This window comes from Lagenorhynchus albirostris, chromosome 4 (genome assembly GCF_949774975.1).
Source record: "Lagenorhynchus albirostris chromosome 4, mLagAlb1.1, whole genome shotgun sequence".
Taxonomy (NCBI): Eukaryota; Metazoa; Chordata; class Mammalia; order Artiodactyla; family Delphinidae; genus Lagenorhynchus; species Lagenorhynchus albirostris.
In genome coordinates this window covers 134,911,632-134,937,499 of record NC_083098.1, presented here as the reverse complement: position 1 = coordinate 134,937,499, position 25,868 = coordinate 134,911,632, and the positions used below count along the sequence as shown (strand labels likewise).

Here is a 25,868-nt window from a genome sequence, read left to right as displayed (position 1 = left end):
TCTAGTCCAGCTTTTTTCAGCAAGAAAGCAGGAACTTGGATCTTAATGGACTCTGTGACTATTTGTCATTTGGTATATCAGAGATCTCAACAGCAACCTACTAGTGGGAACAGGATTTAGTATAACTTCATGTCTTCTATTTCTTCTCACTAGTACACAGTTATTATGGGAATAGAGGAGACCCTTACACCATGAATTACCAGCAGTCCAACGTTTTTCATTTTATAGACAAAGAAAATGAGGCTCAGAGAGACTGAGTCACCCAAGCTCACATGTGTACACAGTGGCTTGGAACCCAGCTGTCCTAACTCCTGGCCCAGTGCTTTTACCAGGGTACCTTGTTCCTCTTCCTAGCAAAGTATAATTCAAAGCAGGTCTCAGCTGGTGGGCAAAATTCTCTGGACTCTCACATTAAGTTCTGACTCTCATCTCCTAGGTTTCCACCCTATGTTCAGCTTGGATCCAATTATTGCTAGCTTCTGGTCCTCTTACCCACCTGGTTATGAAGGACGGCATACATCCTAAATCTGGGTATCCCCAACACATCTCTAGGCCTCAGGAGAACTGAAGAGTCACAAGGTACAATTCCTGAGTCTTCTAAATCAAAACCACCTAATTTGGAAGTAAGGCTGGGTAGCTTTTGTGTAAGGCATATAGGGTCATTTCTAACATTCCAGGAACTTTATAGTATCAACATTTTTTCCATGGCTAAGCTCTGCGGAGATGTCTTATTCTTCCATTTTTTCAATATCTAATGTCATAAGCTTAGAGCCCCCTAGAATGACGAAAGGACTATGGCAATGATATTCCACATCAGTATATAATTTTTTCTGATGACAAAATTTGGCAGGATTCTTATGAGAAATACATATAGCACATATACACAGGGCATTGGGTATAACTGTCGGTGAATTTCCCAGCTATATATTACAGGTCCACAAGCATGCATTTTCCAACCATTCCAACAATGGCAGAGGGGATAGAGTCCTTGGGAAATGCATTGCCTGTACAGATTACAGTTGTATCTCCACTTCCATCTTGTGACAACTGGTGCTTGATGCCAGCTTATTGGGCAGCATCAATGGCACTGGGGCCCTCGCTGTCTAAAGGGGAGGGAAGCCCCGTGGACTGAGTAGGATAAGTGACTGGTCTCTGGAAGGCCCAGGCGATGCAGACTCTCAGAGTGTACATACGAGCCCGTGTGTGTCTGGTAGCAGGGGAGAATGGGTAACACGGTAGTAGGGCATGAATGGGTGCTCTGAACTTCTGCTTATGCCCTGGCTTCCTGGAAGCTCTTAACTAGCAGTAAGAGCTTCTCCCAAAGAGAAATGGCTACTGCAATCACAGTGCAGGGAAACTGCAGGGCAGAACCTCGAATCTACCAGCCTGAATGGCTGATGCTATAAATGTCCTAATAAGAGATTAATTTCTTAATGGGGATGGTGTTTTTTGAAAATATTCATCCATTTTATTTGTAATCTCCCTTTTCACCCATTATCATTCCCAGCAGCTTAAGTAGAGGACCAGACAAAAGCTACCTTTTGTAAAGGAGTTATGAACTTAGAAAAGCCACTACCCAATAGCATGGGGAAGGGGAAAATTCCTTTTGTCCTAGAGATGATGAGAATCAAGCAGTTAGCCATCTGTGCTCTGATTTGACCTTCTGTGGTAAAATCCTAGAGGAAGGAGCAATGAGATAGATTTCAAGACAAATCCAAACGTAGAGAGAGTTTGTGCCTGTCTCCTCAGATCAGAAAATGCATTAATTGCATAATCCATTAGCAGGCACATTGTATCTCCAACTCCAGCTCCCAGAGGATACCACCATGCAAGGTGCTCCAAGAGGCCTCTGCAGGGTACTTATAGTGGCCCAGTACAGTTTGTTGGAGACGGCTAAGTTGGTATCCCAAGCTTCAGTTCTCTTCAGCAGCCTGTGGCACCAAAAGTGCCCAGGAGTTCCCACCAACCCTGAGGCTACAGGATGTAGAGAATGGGGCTGGAAGTTCAGTGACCCTGGAGCAAAGGGCTGCAGGGCACACCACCCAGATCAGTCATAAATTTAGAGCCCTCTAGAATGATGAAAGTGCTGACTGACTCAGGACTCACTGAGCCAGTGCCTCAGGCCCTGATCAAGCTAAAAGAACTGATTATGTGGTACTTGGCCAGCAAATTTAGCCGCTATCATTTCTTCTCTCACCTGTATCTACAAAGACATGGAGTCTATTTTCCTTCCCCTTGAATCTGGCTGACCCCGCACTATCTTGACCAACTGATTGTAGCTGAAGTGATGCTGTGTCAGTATGAGGCCCTAGCCTGGAAGCTTTTGTGCTTTTGTTCTCTCGGCAGCCCGTGCCGCGCTTTAAAGAAACTCAGGCTACACTCCTGAATGATGAGAGGACATGAGGTAGAAGACCATGGAGGATAAAAGGCCATCTTGGATGTCCCAGTCCCCGACAGGCTCTCAGCTGAACACAGCTACGAGTGACAGATACACTGTGTGGAACAGAAAAATTGCCCAGCTGAGCCCAGTCAATCCACAGAATCGTGATAAATTATTGTTTTAACGATTAAAACATTGTTGGCTTAAGCCACTAAGTTTTGAGGTGGTTTGTCACACATCATGAGGTAATTGTAACAAACACAGATTCACAAGTCAGGGATATAATCAGTGAGGTCCAGCTCAGCCAGAAACAAGCCTAGTCCAGCACTTTGTAATAGAAACCAGCAAGGATCCAGAGGAGAGAGAACCCTGGGGTCTGGGGCCCTTTATCCTCTATCCCCATGCATGCGCGTGCATGTGCCCTTTTAGGAAGGAACAGAAAGAGAGAGGGAAACAAGTCGGAAAGGGTGGTGCGGTAGACAGGATAATCCCCCCCACCCCAAATACGTCCTTCTTCTAATCCGTGGAACCTGCAAAAATTTACTTTACATGGCGAAGGGGAATTAAGAATGCAGATGGAATTAAGGCTGCTAATCAATTGACCCTAATGTAGGGAGATTATCCTGGATTATCTGCGTGGGCTCATGTAATACAAGAGTCCTGAAATGGGGAAGAAAGAGACAGAAGAGTCAGGGCAGAGGGAAGAGATACAAGAACACCACCTGCTGTTGCTGCCTTTGAAGATGGAAGAAAAGGGCCACACTCCAAGGAATATGGAAGGTGCAAGGGAATGGATTCTCCCCCAGAGCCTCCAGAAAGGAACCAGCCCTGCCGACACCTTGAGTTTAGCTTAATGAGACCCATTTCGTACTTCTGAGCGGTAAGGTAATACATTTGTGCTGTTTTAAGCCGCTTAATTTGCGTTAATTTTTTCAGGAGTAACAGAAAACTAATGTAGGTGGCAAGTTGTAGTGATTGAATAATTATTCAAGATAAGACTTTCTGAAACTGGAAGACACTAAACTGGCATTAAATGGCAATTTTAAGCTTTTTTTCTCACAGCACCCAGTGTGGGGAAGGCTAGAGAAGTAAGATTAGATCATTTCTGGAAACCAAAAAAGCTACCTTTTGTTTTTTCACACTCCTGAGTAGAGCGAGTTAAATGTGAGACCTTGTTGCACCTCTTGTTCTGAGGCTTGATTTCCTGTTAAAACCAACTCCCCTTGGAAGAGTCACCCATTAAACTTTTCAAAATGAATAGGTTTATCTGATTGCTTCTTCTGAAAACAGGAGTTCGGTAAGGAGAGAATGGAGGAAGTGAAGTTAAGGCTTGAGCACCTAGATTCCTGGGAGGGGGAGTTGGTGAGGAGGCCAGGCTTGTCCCGACTCAAGGGTGTGGCAGACACCCCCTGAACAAAGCGCTGTCCTTGAGCAGAACTGTTACCAGACATTGCTCTTTACGAACGGTCCCAGCAGTGCCATAAACTCTGCATCGTGTGGTACCAAGTGCAGGTAGGAGTTCCTTATGCCCAACAGCAAGACCAATTGCTTCACGTTATTTAGGGCTCTCACATCTTTCTGGCTTCTTTCCCCTGCATGTTAGATACCTGTGGTTTCAGCTCTGTGATTGGAGTCCCACATTTCGTCACTGGTCTCTGACCCTCCAAAGTTAAGAGTTTTTGAATCAAAAGTTACGTTATTTTTAAAGTAAACTTTCTGTCACCATCACTATTGATTAGTATTCTTTGTTCTCAAAACGATTCTAACAGTATGATATTAGAAACAACACTGAGTAAGTAATAATGAAATACCACATTCTTAGCATGCCCCACACCACTGTAATGATTTCCATGGATTTATTGTTTCAAAGACACACAAATACGTGGGGTACTTTAAGGGCAACTACATAGGCACCGTGGATGCTCTGAAGTTGACCCTTAACTTAGCAGCAGTTCTGGTTCAGAATAGGGAGTGGGGAATAAAGCAGCAACAGAGGAGGGAGGGAGATGAGAATCTAATGATTGCTAAAGTCACGGGGAGGCGGGATAAGGGTGGGGGATCCGGGCATCATCTAGATGGGTTCAAAGTTGCTCTAACACTCTGTGACTCTCAGAGGTTACTTACCTTCTCTGTACCTCTATGTCTACATAAGAAAAAAGGTGGGGATGGAAATAATAGTGCCTGGATCATAAGGTCAATGTGATGATTAAATAAGTTAATTCATAAAAAGCACTTAGTTCTAGCTAGGCAGTAAATGCTTGATGAATACTAGTGATTTTTCTACAGAACCCAAAAGTGGGGAAATCAACACTTTTGCCAGACCACAAGTATTTTTCTCATTTATTGTCCATTTTTACTACACATCAAGATAAATGTCTAGCTCACTTTGATCCCCTCCTCACGTGAGGTTGGTGTCCAGTTCTGTACGTGCCTGGAGTCCCTGGAAACATCTGAGAAGACCAATGCTGTTTCCAGATTCCCTTATCAGGCCTCCATTTCTCCATTGTTTCCCAATCCCTGCCTTTCCCCATGTGGTCCCAATATCAAAATATTTAGTCCATCTGTCCCAGAGGGGTTTGGACTCTCTCTTCATTTGTGCTTCTTGAAATAATATGCTCCTGAGGCACAGACCATTCCTTCATCACTAAAAAAGGTCAAGCATTTATTAGTCTGTGTATAAACATGACAACAAAGGAGCCCTTGTAAAAATGGAATGTTCAGCTTGGATAGAACACAGAAGAGTTCCTCTTGGATCTGGCAAATTCCTTTGGATTTCGTCTCTTTTAAATACACCACATTAATGTCACTGTTTCTTTCTCGATTCTCAAGCCTTACTTCTAAATCCCCATGAACCCTTTGAGGTGCAGGTTTCTTCATTTAAAGTCTATAAGTGCAATTTCTTTTTCAATTCAAACACATGAACAGTTTCTTCAGATAAACCAATCCTCATACTATGAATAAAAGGTGTACTCTCCTATGTGTCACACAACCACTTGTCACAAAAAGGAGAAATAACTTTGCTTTGCTCACCAGCAGGCATTTCATACAAACGTTATGCCTATTCTTTTGGGCAGCAACCCATGGAAGCCCAACCTCTGATTAATTTTCCTCTTTAGATGTCCTCTTCAGATGACCTTAACCTAACACAGAACTCTCCCTCTATCACCTTGGTTTTCACGTCCATCGTGGCAGCCAACCACCATCTACATTAGCCTGTTCCCTTTCTTGAACTCTGATCCTCTCAGACAATATATATTATCTCTCTTTGTAAAACATAGCTTTTGATTCAATACTATGCATAATCTAGCTCTAAAAACATTTTCAAATTTCCACATTGTCTCTTTATAAGCTGTTGTTGGTACTGTTCTTTACAGAAAATTCTCTTGGTTTCCTTTTGCAAGGAATGAAGAAGAGATGAATTCCATACAGAGACATTTTCTATACAGTCTCAGGTAAATCCTATCTTGGAGAATGGTGACCATGTTTCATGCCCCTTTAAGGCTAGCAGAGTAAAAGTACCATCTCTTAAAAAAAAAAAAAAGATCCACCTCTGATTGGAGAGCCCAGATTTTATTTTTCTGGTGAGGCCTGCAGGTATGGAAGCTCATTAAAACCAGTGTGATTGGGCTTCCCTGGTGGCGCAGTGGTTGAGAGTTCGCTTGCCGATGCAGGGGACGCGGGTTCGTGCCCCGGTCCGGGAAGATCCCACGTGCTGCGGAGCGGCTGGACCCGTGAGCCATGGCCACTGAGCCTGCGCGTCCGGAGCCTGGGCTCCGCAATGGGAGAGGCCACAACAGTGACAGGCCTGCATACCGCAAAAAAAAAAAAAAAAAAGAAAAAAGAAAAAAAACCAGTGTGATCAATCTGCATTCTCTGTCCTGTTAAGATTGTCTCACTATGAGAACATTCTACGTGAACAATAGAGTTGTTGGTCTTCTTCTTCTTCTCTTTCTCTTCTCCCTCCTCTTCCACTCCCCCCCACCTCAGCTCTCTTTTCCACTTATCCTCTTCCTCTCTCTCTTTTTTTTTTTTTTTTTTCCATTTTTGTCCAAAGCTGCCCAGGGAAGCAATGAGGCTTGGAAAAGGATCTAAAATATATTGGCTCACTAAATACTTAATTTTATTGCTATGAATTTCTCTGGTGTATGGCAGGAAGTCACATGACAGTACTTTTTCAACTTAATGTCAACTTGTATTATTTTGTAACTATATAGGTGAATGTCAGCCCTAAAATTTAGCAGTTTACCCTTCTCACAGGAAGTACAAAGTACATTTCATTTGAACAAATGAAACAACATCTGCTTTCATGGGCTGGCCCCAACTTTACTTTTCTAGTTTCTTCTTCTACCATACTCCTTCACTTCCCCCTCCCCCCAACCTCCCCTACCCCCCCTCCCTCATACAATGCTATTAGTACACCATATTACTCCCTCTTCTCTGAGCTTAGAACAATTTATGAACTCCAACTAGGTAAATAAATGAATGAAATAAGCTGTGCCATTACAACATGTGCTTTTGCTCATACGTTCCCTGTTTTTGGAATACCACCCTTCCCACTATCCCATTTTTAGTGAGGAAATTTCTACTCATTTTTCAAGGCCCAGCTTGCTGCTGCCTCTGCTTGAAGTCTTCACTCATTATCACTGTCTCCCTCCTCCTTACATTCACAGTGTTTTACTTCTTAAATGTTACACTCACTTTGCCTTTGTTTGCCTTTTTTCATTTACTTGTCTTCTCTCCCCTTACAATGCAAGTTCCTCATGGTAAGGTGTGTCTTTTTCATTTCTGTATCCCCCAAATCTAGCATAATAGTTGCCATAATATAAGCACTGATATGTTTAATGTTTTAGTTTACTGTTTGTTAAGCTCTGGGATAATGACTTTCAAATTCCAGGCATGGGGGACAGACAGAGAGTGTCCACCAACAAAGATACAGGATGTAGAGCAGGAGTTTAAGGTGAATGTATATCCTTGTGTAGATATCTGGTAGTCACTTGAATCTATAGGTCTGGAGCTGAGGAGAGATCAAGACTAGATATATACAGTTGGGAGTTATCAGTATAGAGGTGAGAATTTAAACCATGGGAGTGGGTAAGAGAACTGATGAGAAGCATTGAGGACAAACCTTAAGGAAAGCCAACATTTAAGAATGAATGATGGGGGGCTTCCCTGGTGGCGCAGTGGTTAAGAATCCGCCTGCCAATGCAGGGGACACGGGTTTGATCCCTGGTCCGGGAAGATTCCACATGCCACGGAGCAACTAAGCCCATGAGCCATAACTACTGAGCCTGCACTTCTAGAGCCCGTGCTCCGCAACAAGAGAAGCCACTGCAATGAGAAGCCCGTGCACCACAACGAAGAGTGGTCCCTGCTCGCCGCAACTAGAGAAAGCCCGCGTGTAGCGACGAAGACCCAGCGCAGCCATAAATAAATAAATTAATTAATTAAATAAATCTAAAAAAAAAAAGAATGAATGATGGGGGAATTTCCTGGTAGTCCAGTGGTTGGGACTCCGTGCTTTCACTGCTGGGGCCTGGGTTCGATCCCTGGTCAGGGAACTAAGATCCCACAGGACGTATCGTATGGCCAAAAAAAAAAAGTTTGCTTTAAAAAAAAAAAAAAGAATGAATGATGAACAAGATGCAGAATGATGAACAGGACTCTGAGAAGGAATGATTTGGCAACAGGTGGTGAACAAGAAGGGGGGAAGGTCATGGAAGCTAAGGGAGGATTCAAGCTCAAGAAGGGCAGAGTGGTGATGGGGTCAAATGCTACAGAACTAGGGCAACACGTAGAGAGAAGTACAAGGCCAATATAGAATTTGCAAAGGAGGGAAGTGATAATTTTCTTTGATAGGTTCTTACTTTCAAGGATGAGAGAGTGACCAAGATGGCAGAGTAGAAAGACTCAGAGCTCACCTCCTCTCATGAGCACACCAAAATCACAACTATCTACAAAACAACCATTGACGAAAAAGACTGGATCATACACAAAAAGATCTTCTACAACTAAAGACATAAAGAAGGAACCCCAACGAGACAGGTAGGAGGGGTGGACTCATGATATAATCAAATCCCATACCCCCCAGGTGGGCAACCCACAAACTGGAGAATGATTATATTGCAGAGGTTCTCCCACAGGAGTGAGAGTTCTGAGCCCAGGGGTCTGGCAACAGGAAGATGAGCCCACAGAGCATTTGTCTTTGAAGGCCAGCAGGGATTAACTGCAGGATCCCCACAGGACTGGGGGAAATAGAGACTTCACTCTTAAAGGGTGGACACAAAAATCTCACGTGCACTGGGACCCAGGGCAAAAGCAGTAATTTGATAAGAGCCTGGGTCAGACTTACCTGTGGGTCTTGGAGAGTCTGGAGAGGTGGGGAGGGGATGGGAGAGGGTGGCTGTGGCTCACCCTGGGGACATAGACACTGGTGGCAGATATATTTGGGAACATTCAACCATGTGAACATCTGCTGGTGGCTGCCATCTTGGCTCACCAGCTCCAAGACCTGGCCCCACCCAACAGCCTGTGGGAGCCAGTGTTAGGATGCCTCAGGACAAATAACTAACTGGGCAGGGACACAGCCCTACCCATCAGCAGACAGGCTTCCTAAAGACTTCCTGAGCCCACAGCCATCTCTAAAGATGCTCCTAGACATGGCCCTGCCCATCAGAGGGCCAAGACCCAGCTCCACCCACCAATGGGTAGGCACCAGCTCTTCCCACCAGGAAGCCTGCACAAGCCTCTAGACCAGCCTCACCCACCAGGGAGCAGGCACCAAACACAAGAAAACTATGATTCCACAGCCTGCACTCCAAGTCGGCCAACAGCAGGCCAGACCCTACCCTGGGACCAGCTGGGCCCCGGCCTTGCCCACTAGCAGGCCAATGCAACCTTCAGGACACCTTGGACCCCATACCCAGCTGTGTAAAGAGCCCTCCATCCCTGCACAAACAGTGATCTGAAACGAGCTCTGGGATCCCTGGGCCTGCAGCCAGACTCCCCGAACCAGATCTGCCTGCCAATAGTCTGGCACTAACGCCAGTATCTGGCTTCACCTGCCAGTGGGTGGGCAACAGCCCCAGAGTCTTCAGGACTCTAACTCTGCCCATTAGTGAGCCAGCACTAGCCCCATGGCCCCCTAGGGTTCTGCAACCAGCTGCCTCATGACCAGGCCCCACTAACCAGCAGCCAGCAGCATCTGCACAAGGCAGGGCCTGGCAGCCAACCAGACTAGGGGCCAACCAAGCCTACTAGACTGCCCACATAGTCAGCCTGCCACAACAGCAGGACACAGGCAGCCCTCTTAGGGGGAACAGCTAGAGCATATAGCTTGGGTGATGAGAGGGCAGTGCACTGCTGGGACACATAGGACATGTCCTAAAGAAGGCCCTTTCTCCAAGGTCAAGAAACATAACTAAGCCACCACATACATAAAAATACAAATAGCAACCTAGACAAAATGAGGCAGCAGGGGAATATGTTCCAGAGGAAGGAAAAAGGTAAAACCCCAGAAGAAGAACTAAGTGAAGTGGAGATGGCTAATCTACCTGAGAAGGAGTTCAGAGTAATGATTGTAAAGATGATCAAAGAACTTGGGAGGAGAATGGATGCACAGAGCAAGAAGTTAGAAGTTTTTAACAAGGATGAGACAAATAGTTATGAATAAAACTTAAAGGGTCTAGGGGCTATGAAAACCAACCTCTCATTAAGACAATTAGATCTCATCAAATCTCACCAGGAAAATCATATTCCAATCTGAAGTTCCTTGTTCTTCCTTATAAAAGAGATCGCAGGAATAAGATAGAAACTTCTGTCTACACGCTGTGGCTACATTAGAGTAACTGAAGAGCTCCAAAACACACGCCCTTACATGATGAAGTCCTTTCTTGTTGTGGGGTCACTGTGGAAGGGTTCTCAAGGAGAACCTCTGAGGGCATGAAGAAAATTACCCATTACCATTGAGCCTCCAGGAGTAACAAAGAGGAGCACTTAAAAGCAAAAGATGCCTTCAGGTAAGCATTTATTACTATGATAACGGTTATCACAATTTAATTTACATTAATTTGGATTTACCTTACTTATATTAAAAGAATACATGGCCTTCTTTCTGAAATTGATTAAATTAATATCAACATAGAAACTATTACTTTTTGTTGGGCGGGGGGAAAGGCGACCCATCTATCTATTCTTCTACTCATTCTTCCATCCACCCACCCACCTATCCATCCGTCTGTCTATCCAAATTACGTTTTAAGGCCCTCTTATTTAGTGGCTTTATGCTAGTTCCTGAGTCTGCAAAGATGAACAGGACCAGATTCAAGACCTCAACATAGTCACCATCCAGTATGTAGGAATTTGATCTAAAACATCATTAAAATTAGGCCAGTGTTCAGGATATGTATCAAATGCTTTTAAAGTAAACCCCAGAGATATGCTTTAGGCATTATCTCTGTACTTCTTCACTATACTAATGTTCCCTGACATTGTTATCACTGATAAATGTCAAAAGGGAGAGTGATATTTTTGGAGCTGATTTTTTTTTACCCTATTACAAAAATAGATTATAAACACATACACATATGTCACAGAAAGAACTTAGACTAATATTTCTATACAGGGATAACCATTAGCATATTTTTAAAGCTCACAGTTACCTTCCTGTTGTCAGTTACAGTCATCTGTTGGTTTGAACTCCTTATTTTATGATAGCTATCAAAACCTATTGGTAATACGTAATCTGATTAAATTTAGGAAGAACATGAAAATTTTATAGTCAGAGTTCCTGAAAGAGGCTGTATGATTCAATATTTTCATCCAACCATCTTTATAAAGGCATAGTGCTAACGTAAACCAACAAATAATGATCCCTAATAAAATTAACACAAAGCTATAATTGAATTCAAATTCATAAACGTTTTATTTTTAGGTAGCTGTTCTCTGTTTAGGACCTCAGCCTAAGTCAGTATTTAGTTATAATTTACACTAGGCAAATGCTTGGGGGAAAGAACATATATACTAAGGCAAAGCACAAATGAGTCAAAGTTATCCATGTCATCACGTTACTCTACCATAGGCCCCTTTGCTTCTCCTGGAAGGTTGTTGGTACCCCTAGTGTTGGAGGAGGGTACTGAGGCTAATCTGGATTGCGGTTCAGAAAAGTGAAAGATACAATGCCTTTCACGCAGGTCTCTGGAGAAAGCTAAGGTTTCTCTAACCTTGGAGAAGCACACTCTAATACAAAATGCAGTATCATACAACTTTATTTAGTTCAAGGAGGCTGTGGTGGCAGTGTCAATACAGCAGGTACAAGGGCTGAAGGAGCTTTTATTACATCACAGATTGGCAGCCTGACATGTAAAGACCAGTACTGATGGAATATTCAAGTCACTAACTTTGTCTTTCTACTCCACTCAAATAGCATGAATCAGTCAGCTCTGCTGCTATACAAACAACCCACCCACACCCCAAATTTTAGTTAAAACTGCAAAGGCTTTTTCTGGGATCTGTAATGAAGAAGACATGTGCATCAAAGCTCTCTTTGTGTTTTCTTCATTCTAGATCCAGGCTGAAAGAGTAGTCCATTTTTGGACATGCCACTCTATGACAAAGAGAAAATAGCAAGAGAGCTGATGGAAATATACAATGAGTCTATCTATGTCAATTAAGGCTGCTATTACAAAAATACCATAGAGTGAATGGCTTAAACCACAAACATATATTTCTCCCAGTTCTGGAAGTTGGGAAGTTCAAGATCAAGGCAACAGCAGATTCAGAGTCTGGTGAGGGTCTGCTTCCTGGCTTATAGACACCTGTCTTCTCATTTTATCCTCACATGGCTGAGAGAAAGAGATCATCTCTCTCACATCTCTTCTTCTAAGGGCACTAATCCCATTCATGAAGCCTCCACCCTCATGGCCTAATCACTTCCTAAACCCATTGTGTTGGGGGTTAGGGCTTCAACATATGAATTTGGGGGGAGAAGAACAAACATTCAGTTCATAGCAGGCTTTTAGAGCTTTCACTTGGATGAGGCATAGTCAAGGTTACCCACATACCATTAGCCAAAGTACTCACATGCCCAAGCCTGACATCAAAGGTGCGGAAACTGTCTACTCCCCCATAGGAGGCACTGCAAGTTGTGTGATCCTGTTAGAAGGAGTGTGAGTTGCTGGGAATGGTAATGCAATGCCCCGTACCATGCTCCCTTTTGCAGTCCCCACCTAGTTCTCCAGCTGATTCCTTCAGCCCCTTCCACTTGCTGCCAGCTCAAGGAGGGTACAGTGGTGAGTCTTGTGGAGGAGACCACACACGCAGTGAGGCTGCAGCAGCTGTTGTTTCCACGCTTCCCTTTTTGTTCTCGTCAGTCTCTGAGTACAGACGGCAGGGTGGGTTGGGAGGGAGTCTGCAGATGAGGTGGAAGACGACTGAGAGAACAGAGACCTTTCTCATTAACTGAAGGGGTCATTTGTGTGCATCTAGAGGGCTGCGCCTGCGAGAATACAATTAAGCCCACTCCTCAAAGCCATCCTCCTCTTCAGTTAATATTTACTGAGCACCCACTGAGACACTGGCCCTGTACTCAGAGCTACAAACTCTCCCAGGCTGAGAAAGGCTCTGACTAATTTGCACATTAAAAAGCACACAGGCAGAGGAAACCCACCTTCTTCTCCTTCCCAGTCACCCTGGGAGAGAACCTCTTCTCTTCTTCATTCATGTGTGGAATCCCAATTAAACATAGTAAACAAAGGAAAACTTCTTACACTGTAATTTTCTTCCCTCTCCCCTTGCTTTATTTGCTGTCTGGATTTTATTGCTCAAGAATTGCCTGCTCTAAGCATCATCTCCTATTAACTAGAGAGATAAAAGCCATAAAGGGAAGGGAACTCCTTCAGTTCTCTTTGCTGGTTGTGAGACAGCAGCGCCTTTCCAAGGGGAGTTGACATCTGTTGACTGAGACTGCAGTCCTGCACCAGGGCTGTGTTCACACTCCGAATGCAAACTGCAGCTATCAGAGACAGAGCCGGGTTTGATAACTCCTTGAGCCCAGAGCAAATCTGCTTGGGCACTAGAAAAGAAATGGTGTAGTCTTAAAGCAGATGTATGTTCTTAATGTGGTTGGCTTGTAAAGCGATAAAACATGGAGTTTTTCCCCCCTTAGCCCATCACTACTGTTAAACAGTGTAACTTAAGACAGGGCGATTCTATCACAATTCCCTGTAATATTTAGTCCATATACTAGAATGAAACATAGATTTGTATCATTCGTTTTCTCACGTCTGGTAAGATATTAGGAGCAAACAACGTGTGTCTCCACGGTTATAAACAAAGGTGTCATGTTTGCAGAACAGATCCTATAGGTAGAACTTCTATAAATGGGGTAAAATATGGGGTTTTCATTGGTTGAAATGACGTTAACTATTTCAATCAGCATGATTTTTATAAGAAACATTTTTCCCTTCTCTGTGAATGCCATCAAGCATTTGTGTCTTTGTATCACCTTTCTCCTAACCTGAGTTCTTGGTCCAGCTCTTCCACTGTGACCTTCAGAAAATCAACTATTCTGAGTCTCTGTTTCTTTCCTTGTTAAATTAGGGTGTTGATTTGGATCAGGATTTCTCTAGGTCTGTTCTGGGGAACATCGTTTCTGAGGAAATTAGTGGGGGTCATGTTTTAAAAAAGAGGCTCTGTGGTCAGATAAGTTTTGGAATTGTGACATTAAACAATATTAAACACATTTCCTTACTCAGAACTTTAGCGTCCTAATACTATTCATTGTGATTCTCCAAAGAGAGAGATAGAGTAATGCCTTATTTCCCCAATTGATTTAGCCAGAAAATTTTTTTCTTGCAGATTATTTCTCAGAATCAGTCTGAACATTAGACTTCAAAGATCCTTCAACTGATAAGATTCTATGATTCTATTTCCTATTTATTCTGCCTAACTTTCCAATTTCTCTCACCTATTTCAGGAAGAGAACTACCTGGGTTTTCTAACTCCTTCATAAGGTGAAAGTCAGTCTGTTCTTTATTCCTTTTTCCCCTGTAATTTATTTGAAAATTTTCAAACCCACAGAAAAGTTGAAAGAATAGTACAATCAATATATACTCTTCACTTAGATTCAACAACTGTTAACATTTTGCTCCAATTACTTTCTCTGTCTCTGTCTCTTTCTCTCTCTCTCACACACACACTATACATACCATATGTATAATTTTACTGCTGAACCATTTGAAAATAAATTGCAGACATCATGACACTTTATCTCTAAATACTTTAAGATGTATCTTTGACTTCCCTGGTGGTGCAGTGGTTAAGAATTCGCCTGCCAATGCAGAGGACACAGGTTCAATCTCTGGTCCGGGAAGATCCTACATGCAGCGGAGCAACTAAGCCCATGGGCCACAACTACTGAGCCTGTGCTCTAGAGTCCACGAGCCACAACTACTGAGCCCATGTGCTGCAACTACTGAAGCCCATGTGCCTAGAGCCCATGCTCCACAACAAGAGAAGCCATTGCTCACTGCAACTAGAGAAAGCCCGCACACAGCAACGGAGACCCAATGCAGTCAAAAATAAATAAATAAAAAGTTATAAAAAAAAGAAAAAAATGTATCTTATAAGACAAGAGCATTCTTCTACACAACCTCAGAACCATTATTACACATAAGGAGTTTAACATTGATTAATATCATGAAAGTATACTCTGTATTTAAATTTCCCTAATCGACCCCACAATGTTCTTTACAATGTTTTTTAAACTCTAGGATCCATTCAGGGTTCACACATTAGATTTGGTTATGTCTCCTTGGCTTCTTTAATCTAGAACTAGCTCCTTAATTTGTTCATTTCTCATGAGATCAACCTTTCTGGAATAGTCCAGGTCACTTATTTTGTAGAAAGTCTAACATTTTAAATTTGTGTGATAATTTCCTCATAATTAGCTTCAGTTGAAATATTTTTGAAAAAAAATTAACAGGCGATATGGTTGCGTATTTCAGACTGCATCATATCAGGAGAGACATAATGTCACTTTGTCCCATTATTGGTGATGTTTTGAGTAACAGCATGGTTAAAATGTTATTTGCTATATGTCTGTTACAAAGATATGCTTTCCCTCTGGTAATTAATAAGTGATCTGGTAGTTGATATTTTGAGATTCGTGAATAACTTCTTTCCTAACAACCCTTCACCCAGTGGCTTTAGCATTTGTTGATGATCCTTGCCTGGACCAAATATTACACTGGGATTGCAAAATAGTGCTTTTTTTCTAATCCAATCCCTTCTTTTTTATTAACAGTTATTCTTCTATAGATAAGAATTTTCTCTTCCTCTTTCTCCTTCTCTCTCTCTATCACTTCCCCTATCTCTGTCTCTCATTGAGCATCATGATGTACCATAGATTCTTTTTTTATTCAATGTTTTATAATCTATTATGTAATTCATCCTTCTAACATTTATTCAGAGACTACTCTCTGCCAGGTACTAAAGTGAGATTAACCTAACGTTAATCTTAGTCTGCTTTACCTTCCCCCGTAAGTACTTAAGAAAACTATCAGTGGAACATTAACAACTAATCCAAATTCTTGAACTGGCCACCACTTTGCCAACAAACTTTTGTCAGATAGAGGGAACTGAAAATGAAGATGGGAGTGGAGAGTGATCTCCAAATTTTAATTATTATTCCCCTTTTGTAAACCTCAGCCAGGCTACTGTGGTTACAGCAATCATCAAATGGCCATGTGAATCATCACAGAGGAAAAAAAAAAAATCAATTACCAACTCCATGGAGCCACACTTGATCAGAAAGGAGAGAATTCCAACACCAAGAACTTGGCCCTGATACATGGGCTCATCGTCCATGGAAGGAGAATCATAATTTCTATTTCTACTCTGTGCACAAAATAGTCATTTAATGATCACTCAAGTCATTAGGAAGACCGGGGAACTATGTCCATGTCTTTAACAGGTTCTTAAGCCAATAGCAAGGTATCAAAGGCCCTGGTCAAGACAGGAGCCCCAGAGCACTTCCCTGGCCAGACACAGGCCACAGGGCCCAGATGGGCAGCATCCTCACCTCCCCAACAGGATCTGAATGATGAATTCCAAACAATTAATCACCAAATGAATCAGAAAACAGCTTTCAGTGGAAGGAAAAAGGACCCTGCGTTTCTGGGAAAGAATAGACTGACCCATCCTGGTCACATTTTCCAGTGGAAGGAGTGTTCTGAGCTTTATACAAGGGGAGAGACACCTTGCAGGGCACACGCCTGGTGCTGTAGCACCCTGCTGACTATTAGAGGTCAGAAGACATATCCAAAGGACAGACAACCTTCTAGACTTGATTTTTTTTTCTTTTGTGGGGTCAGGAGTGGTGTATCCTGCTCCCTGTGGAGCCTAGGAGCTTCTCCTCCAGCCCTAGAAGAATACACAGTCTGTGCGGAGGGGCAGAGGGGCAGGCAGAACAGGCAGAAACTGGTGTCCTGCCAGGGACTCAGGAGACAGGGGGCAATTGTGATCCTTGGAATCTTTGTTACCTCAAGGTTTACAAAACTTTAGTGTCTTTCTGAGGTCATGGCGGAAGATCTTCCCAGCCGCCAGAGCACCTCCAAAGGAATAAGGGCCCAGTGGAAAAAGTTCAGGTTTTGGAGTCCACAGACTTTGGGTTCGAATGTCATCCCTGAAATTTATGAGGCATAAAGCCTAGGCAACTTAGTTATTAATTCCTGTTCCCTCATCAGTAAAGTAGAGAAAGAAAATACCTCACAGATTTGTTGTGAAAATCATGTTAAATAAGGTAAAGCATGTGCATTGCTTTATTAGTTAGGATTCCTTTCATTCCAGGTAACAGAAACCAACCTGAGCTGGTTTAAGGAAAAAAGTGAGAGAGATTGAGACAGAGAGAAAATTAATTATAAGGTTTTAGTGATATCCCCTTGTTCTTAAAGTCAAGAATTCAGCTAAGCCTTATAATGAGGCTGTAGCCGAGACATAAAAAATCATCAGGAACCACTGTAGCTTCTCTTCGTATATTTGATCTTTTTTCTCCTTTTGTGAGGATTGGCTTTCTCTCCACTAGGCCAACAGAACTGACAGACCCATAGCTTTTGAGTTTATGTATCCCTTTCCAAGACACCAACACAGAGGTAGTGGGAATCCATAATTCCAATTCTAAAGTCTCACAAGGGAATCTGATCCTTTACCTTATGACAAGAGTTCCCTGTGGCATGAGTGGACGGTGGCTGGGACCATGGAGTGTAGACTCAGCATAAACAGGGCTGAAGGGGCTGACCCTGTGGTGAGCACTGTACTGAGGGGATCCTTGTGGACTGTGTAGACATTTCAAAATGTGTTTTCCACAGGTACCTAGCTCGGTATCTGCCACATAATGGGGGTATTATTTTTCTTTTTCCTTCCTCTCATATCAGATATGATGAATCTAAGAGAAGAGTTGGGGAAAATCACTCAGATATTCTGTGGCATGTAGGGCCCTTTGATAACTGAAATGAAATCATTAGGATTAACACAGGATCTGGCAACAATAATACCACTAAGATAAGTAAGGCAGGCTGTGTACATTTTAGACCTTCCTTCTCTTCCTAAATTTGACTTCTTGCTGTGTTCTCTGAAATGTTTCTTTCTACCCTTGGAAAATCCCTTGTATCTGGTGATATGATGACAGGAACAATACTTCTATGGAGAAAAGTCCTCCCTACAGAAGTGGGTGGATTAGGAGGTAATGGTTGAGGCTAGTGGGCAAAGAGAATATTAAGAACAGAATTGCTCCAGAAGCTTAGCTGGCTTTTTCTTACTGCTGCAGACCACATTCCCAAGTGCAGCAATTGTGCAAAAAGGCAACATTTATTCCTTCCATCTTTCTTCCTTTCTACCTTCCTTCCCCTTCCTTCCTTCTTATCTTCTTTTTCTTTTCTTCTTTCATGCAGCAAATGCTTACTGAGCATTTTACTATTGACAGAGACACAAAGAAAAGCACTCAAATGTTTCATATGATCACCTCTTTCTCCTGGGAAAGCAGTGGCTCAGCCAGGAATTTCTGGAACTGCAGCTGGGCACGAGAGTAAAGAATACTGTCCCTGATTATAGGAAGCTGATTAAAGTGGCGCTTCAGCCCAGAACCTGAAGAAGGTCAAAGCATCCAGACCAAAGCTCTCCATGAGTGGACAGCATGAACCTGGACCAAAGGGTGAACAACAGTGAGCATGCAAGGCAGAGCCAGCAGGTCGAGGCAGGGCCTCGCATGACCCCCAGAGGCTATAAGCCACCAACGGCAAGAACTTCTTATGGGAAGCCCACAGGCCTTGGCCAGAAAGGGACCTCTGAAAGCACCCAGGCCTTTTGGTCCTTAGGAGAGAAAAAAGAGAGTTCTGAAGGGAGAAATGTTCACCATACCAAATATTTGCCTCATGGTTTAGATCAGAGTATAAAACCCTTCCTCAGTAATTCTATTTCCTGCCCATCTCCCAACACAACTTGCAAAATTGTAAAGAAAGAAACATTTCTCTAAATTTACTACTGAGACTAAACTACTCACAGGAGCTTAGGCCAAACATAAGCTTTTTCCTTAAGAAACAACGACGTGCACATGGCCATTTAAACACAAATTTCTTGACATCACCACTGAAAACAAATTATGTCCAGGTGGTAGAATATATTAGATAAGTTTCAGGGTCTTCCTACATTAACAGCTTAGATTTGAGGCAGCATTTTATCTTCACAGACTGGCATTTGTCTCTATTATGTTTCTCAACCAACTAAAAACCCTTCAATCACTGGGAAATATTTAATGGGTAATGAGAATTGCTTGAGTGACAAGTCCTATTTGACTAAGTAGCCCAGCCATGTCTTTACTATTGATATAAATGCTTCCATATTACATTTACATCATTTATATCCATTGTAAAAAAAAATGTATCTCAACAGCCCAAAAATAATGTGGCAAGAAGGCAACCCTGGGGTGTTATAAATATCAAATAAGTCATAACTATAATGATAATATTGGAATTTATCGTTAGAAGATAGAGGTTGAACTTATCAAGATGCCACAAGTGAGCAATAAAGATCTCCTTATTGAGTGCAGATAAATTTCAGACTTTTGATAACCTTGTTAAACACTCTACAGTTCCTTATTCTTAATGCCATCCCTTGGTTTTAAAACTGCTCACTGCTTTTATAGTTGCTGCTTTTTGTTGCTTTTCTATACCTGATGGTCTCTAGTAAAACACAAGTCTGGTATCAAAGAGTCTCTTTTCTCTGCTTTCACTTCTCCCTTCCCGAATTCCTTTCCCATCTCCCTTCTCCCCACTATCTTCTAACTTCTACACCTAATAGTAGGACAAGGACACGAACAAGGAAAATAAAATGCAAATATTGAATAACAGGAGAGACAGAAGTGTAGCACCCACTTTCCCTCTTTTCTCGACCTAAATAAATCTCATTCATCCTTCAAGACCACTGTATTAGGCTACACGGGCTCCCATAACAGAGTACCACAGACTGGGTGGCTCACACAGTAGAAACTTATTTCCTTGCAATTCTGGTTGCTAGAAGTCCAAGATCAAGGTGTCAGCAGAGTTGGTTTCTTTGGAGACCTCTCCTCAGGGCTTGCAGATAACATCTTCTCCCTGTGTCTTCACGTGATCGCTCCTCTGTGTGTGTCTGTGTCCTCATCTCCTCTTAGAAGGATACCAGTCATGTTGGATTATGGCCCATCCTAATGACCTCACTTAAACTTAGTCACTTCTTTAAAGACCCTATATACAAATACAGTCACATTCTGAGGTATGAGGGTTAGAACTTCAACATATGAATTGGGGGGCACATAATTCAGCCCATAATAGCCACCCTCATCTACCTTCACTAAATTCCACTTCTCTGCCACACCAGCCTACCTGCTGTTAACCATACACAGCCTTGTTGAGCTCTGCCATTATATTAGTGGCTGATTCAATTTAACTGGGGACTTATGGACACTGCCTTGAGTAGTTTTTAGATGAGAGTCATTTCTCCCTCAACAAGATCCATGAGCACAGTGACAGCTTTTAATCCCTCTCAATGCCTAGAACACGGTCAGCACATTAGTAGATAGGCTTACAATAAAACAGAAAAGCAAAACAAATCTCAGATGAATTGAATGTCATTCTTTTAGTTGCTGTGTTTGTGCATTTTTATCCCTTTGAGAAGAGAAGCCCCTTAGAGGCACAACTGTGCCCCTCTGAAGAGAAAACAGAGGAATTAATTCAATTTGGCCAGTGAAAATGAAATTTGGACAATTTTCAAAATCTTTTGTCTTTTCAGTATGATTTTGAAGTATAGTGAGGTGAAAATTTTATAAAAAAGGTCAATTCCAATATTTTCATATGTTTTCTGAGACTTTGTTTATAAGGAGCTTAGTTAACTTTGGATAATGATCACTATACATAAAGTGATGCTTCTTTGTAGAATAAGTTTAGAACACTGTAGCATGGGTACCGAAAGCCAATATGGAAAGTAGTTACTAGCAGAGGTAACATCTGCATTACACAGTTTGATTTTTCCATTTATAGAGCTACCTTACATGTCCTTCTTAACTTCACAAACATTGTGGGTAAATATTTTTGCTGTGACCACGACTTTTAGGATGTTATTTGGCTCTTCATGTTTCCATAACTCAACAGGTTCTTCCAGAGCTTACTTTGCTCATGCCTGAGGGTGTGCCCCCCAAAAGTCTACTCAGTTATAGTCTTTCAATTGTTTGGAAAATTCAGTCTCAAACAAGAGATGAAATCTATGTTGTTTTTCTGACTCTTTAGGGATGTAAACAAACATCTGCCTTATTGGAAAAAAAGCATAATTCCTTTGCATAAGAAATAAAAAGCCAGGTTGAGGAAATTCTAGAATGGCGCAAATCATGGTTTATGTCACCTTCCATGGCAGCTCTAAAGAAATATTAACACCCAATATCACGTAGCTATTGATAAAGAGGGAAATGCCAGGAAATTCTGATTTAATGCTGTCTGGACTGTTCATTCAACAAAGAGGATAATAACAATGACGATGGTGGTAATTCTCAAAAGGAATTAGACATTTGCATTGTCTTCAGCCTATGAGATGATATGCATTTTGAGGGAGACTAGGATGTTATTAGGCAGGTGAAGGCCATGTCCAGGAATGCTGTCTAATTGCCTCCCATTTACTATCATGGGCCAAGTGCTTTGCTTACATTACCTAATTCAGTCCTCACAGTGAGATGGGTATTATTCTCACCATTTTATGGACGAGGAAACTGGAGGGCCAAAGCATTTCTGTACCTTTCCCAAGTCATACATAAGTAGGGGAGAGCGGAGTGTCAAAATGTACACTCCCAGACCATCAGACCCAATTTACCCAAGACTGTATCAAGTTAAAGGTATGAAATTTGGGTAGGAGAAATGTTTGCTAAAGTGACAGCCTGGGTTTTTATTTTTGCTTTTGTTTTAATCCTCTTTAATGTATTTCTCTGGTCCAGTTCCTTCAAGAGCTGTCCCTGTTCTAAGTTTCTGTCTTCTACGAGGAAATCGACCTGCCAGAACAATCAAGGACTTCACCTAAGAGTTACCACATTGTAGTAAATAAAAGCATCTCCAAACTGCCTGGAAGACAATTATTTATGGAGGCAATAATTACGTTGTATTTTGGTAAGAGAACATTTCTCTCCTCAACATATATAGGAACAACCACCACTTACAGCTGAAAATAGACTTTTGCTTTCAGATGACTGCAAAACACATTCCCAGCATCTCATTTCAGAAAATCAAGTTTTTATTTAAAGTTCCTTTGGGATTCTCCCCGAGCCTGACTCTTCTGTGAAAGGGACCTGGGACCTGCCTTCTGCAGTCGGCAACAGCAAGGACTGTTCTACTCTCCGTGGTCCACACAGCCCATCCACGGGAGTGAGGGCAAGGAAGAACAAGCGCGGTAGCTTCCTCGGTGAAAAATCACTAGTGAGGCGCAAGCGTTCACGCACATGGTTTCCAGAGAGATTTCAGCCAGACCTAGCAGTCCCCCTAATCGTCACACCCCATTGTTGATTCCCACCTTCAGCAAAAATCCTTTAGGGCAGCAAGCGCAGCAGGAAACCTGTCATTAACAACCACCATAGTGTCACATCAGCGATTCTCAGTAGCGTCGGCTCCACTATTTAACTCAGCTGTTTACCTCATCGGGAGAGCTTTGTTTGATTGTCAGAAAATAGAACATGTACATTCGTCGGTCATAAACACACACAAGCTCTCCAGAGCACAAATAAACAAAACGATCAAGCACGTTGGTAAATGTGTTTGCATGATTTAACGAAGCCAGATGAAGCATGTGCATAACCCTGCATATCAAGCACCATGGAGTAACTTGTTTGTAATCTGTCTTGTACAATACAGCTATTGCCACTCACTCCACTCACCCAATTCAGACCCTGGAAATGTACTATTTTTAGACTGGCTTTGTACACCACTATTTACAAAGCGCACTGTTAAATCCTTTGAATAGCGGCCAAGAAGTTGGGTGAGAACCTAGAAACCTGCCACACAGACCAGCATCCTAATCAACCCTGGGACAGCCAGCTAGAGATCTGCCTTTGTTTCCTTTTCTTCTTTTCCTTTGTCTCCCCAGGAATATCAGTGTAAAAAGGCAAGGAGACAAAGAGGTGGGCCTTATCTGTTCTTGTCGTTCAAATGGGTTGCTTTACTCGCTCTCCTAGATAACAGCCCATTTGTCAACATCTTGGGCGATTTAAGCTGCTCTTTGTCAAAACCACTTTTGGAAAAGATTTGACCATTGATTTACTTGAGAGCCTGTGTGACGGCAGAAGGTGCGTCATGGAAAACTCACACGTGGGTGCTTCACAGCGGCTGGGAGTCAATCACGTGACGGCTCACTGCTCCAGGCCAATCCACTGCTGGCAAGCTGGCCAAGTGGCCACAGGGGAAGGAGAGACAGAGAAGAAAATAGTAGGCAAAGTGTTGGCGTGAGGCCGTTGGTGGATGAAGCTATCGCAAAGAGAAAGGATTGCAACACCAGGGAGGAGATGAAGGGCCTCCTATCATTTTGCACCCAGCAAGAAACCTGAAGGAACTAAGAACTAAGTTTGGCTCTCTTTTGACAGCTTGAGAAAAGCTGAGAACGGAAGCAATGACTGGGCTAATTCTGGACAAAATTTTTTTAAATGATATTTGAGAGGAATCCACGTCTTTGCCTCAATTCTTAGCTTTTGTGTAAATTGCTCATTTTCCAAATTCTTTATTTTTTTTCAGGTGACTCCAATTCATTTGCATTTTTTGTAGTGGATGGGATCCTTTGAGACATCCCTGGTGGCTTGGCTGGTAAAAGTGGTGCAGCTAGGGCTTCCCTGGTGGTGCAGTGGTTGAGAGTCTGCCTACTGATGCGCGGGACACGGGTTCGTGCCCCGGTTCGGGAAGATCCCACATGCCGCGGAGCAGCTGGGCCCGTGAGCCATGGCCGCTGAGCCTGCACGTCTGGAGCCTGTGCTCCGCAACGGGAGAGGCCACAACAGTGAGAGGCCCGCGTACCGCAAAAAAAAAAAAAAAAAAAAAGTGGTGCAGCTAGAAAGTGGCCAGGCAGTGATATCCCATCCTACCCCTGCACCTGTACTTGGATGTCCTCATTCCTTTCACTTTACAAAACTAATCAGAGGAGAAATAGAGAGGAGAGTTTTAAGTGCTTTGGATCAGAACTGTTCTCGGAATTTAAGGCACTTCATTATTTTAGTTATTATTTCAGGTTCAGTGAGGTCTTTATGTTCATTATAATATTAGAGGCATTTGATAGAAAAGCAGTGTGCCAAGATGCTTAATAACAGTAACAACAAAAGCAGCTTACTTTTGAGCCTATATGTGCCAGGCACTGTTCTAGACACTTTGTACAATATATCTACCCTTACCAATGGCTCAGCAAGCTAAGTATCATTTTCCCCTTTGTGGGGGAGTACTGAGGATCAGAAGGTCACTTGGCCAAGGTCACCAGCCAATCCATGGCAGATCTGAAACTCAAATCTAGGTTTGCGGGGCTCTTTCTACCACATCAGGCAACACCATTTGTAAACGTGAACTCATTCTGAGCACCTCAGGGCACTGGCTTTACTTTGGTGACTCTCAGTCCCATATTGGACTTGGTTATTTTATTGGACTCAACATGTTTATTTACCTAGGACTTTTACAGAAGAGTAATAGGATTGTTATTTGTGCTTTATCTGATGGAATTAGGCCTGCCTGCTGCTACTTTAAATTCCTTCATATCTTATAAGTATTCCATTTGACCTGATCCTTTTCCTGGATGTGTTATAGAAAATGTGGTCTATAGTAACAGTGATAAGAGTATCCTGGCTCCTTTATAGATGCATAAATAAATGAGGAAAGAATTTTTCCCCAACCCTGAGCATGTAGGCAGCACCACTATATAGCAGGCTTGTATGCACACCAAGTTGGACTTAAACCAATCATTGGAGGTAAATAGGAAAGGGGACAAAGTTCAAGAAGAGATGCAAAGAAAACAGGAAGTAGGTATTGGTGAACCTGGCATGTACAATAGTATCACTGTCATAGAGAACATCAGCTCAATAGATTATTCTCACATCCCTCCTATATATCCATTTATTTGGTTGATCATTATCACCCAATAAGGGTAATGTGAGGAAATAAGAAGAACTATAGGTCTTAATGTAATTCTAGAAAATGAAAACTTCCTAACTTCCTTTTATAGCTCTAAATCCAAAGCCTTTAGCCTCAAGGTAGATCAAAGATATGTCTATACTCTTTATTACCTGGATTTTTTCATTTGCTTGTAGCACCACGTCCTGTTTCTGTTTTGTCTGAAAAGAAAATGAAATAGAATTACCTCCTACACTCTTACTGCTATTGACATTAAATTTCATCTTCTTTTATTATGATCAGCAAAGTTACTCATAACATTGGGATTTGTTTTTTGTTTTTAAAGTTATAGCTACTGCATTGCTTTGGCACTGTGTTCCACCTAAACTCATGGCATTTGTGTACTATTTACCTTTCAGAAAGCTATTTTACAAGAAGAAAAAGAAAATGGGAGTATAGACTTCCAACAGCAAACATCTTTTCTGCTCTCTCCTTGGCTCTGAAACAGGATACGTGAAACAGAATTTCAGGCTGTAATTAATGCAGCTCTTCATAAGATAAGAGGTTCTTTTATCTGTAAAAAAAATTGCTGTACTAATTCTCAACGAGAATCAGAATGCTCCAGTTAATGCTCTTTCTACAAGAGGAATTCACCTTTTCTACTCTGCATATTTGCAGTCAAATTTTCATATTTTGTTACAGGAAACTGGAGGTGGGTAAACATGCAAGATAATATTATTTCATAGGACTGAGTCTAAAAACCTTAAATATTAACAATATATTGAGATAAATGCTGAGTAGGGGTTACATAAAGAATTTCCAAATAATATCCACTTTACAGGAATGTACCT

General features: G+C 42.2%; 1 protein-coding gene across 1 annotated transcript in view; it reads right to left on the bottom strand.

The window, feature by feature from the left end:
• JADE1 (jade family PHD finger 1) overlaps window positions 1–25,238 on the bottom strand; it is a 195,737-nt gene extending 170,499 nt beyond the window's left edge. Inside the window, exons 1-2 of the mRNA XM_060148709.1 lie at window positions 25,191–25,238; window positions 23,243–23,317 (exon numbers count right to left, since the gene is read on the bottom strand). The gene's annotated coding sequence lies outside the window, so the exon portion shown is untranslated. The remainder of the gene's footprint in view (window positions 1–23,242; window positions 23,318–25,190) is intronic.
• Between the last annotated feature and the right edge of the window lie 630 nt (window positions 25,239–25,868).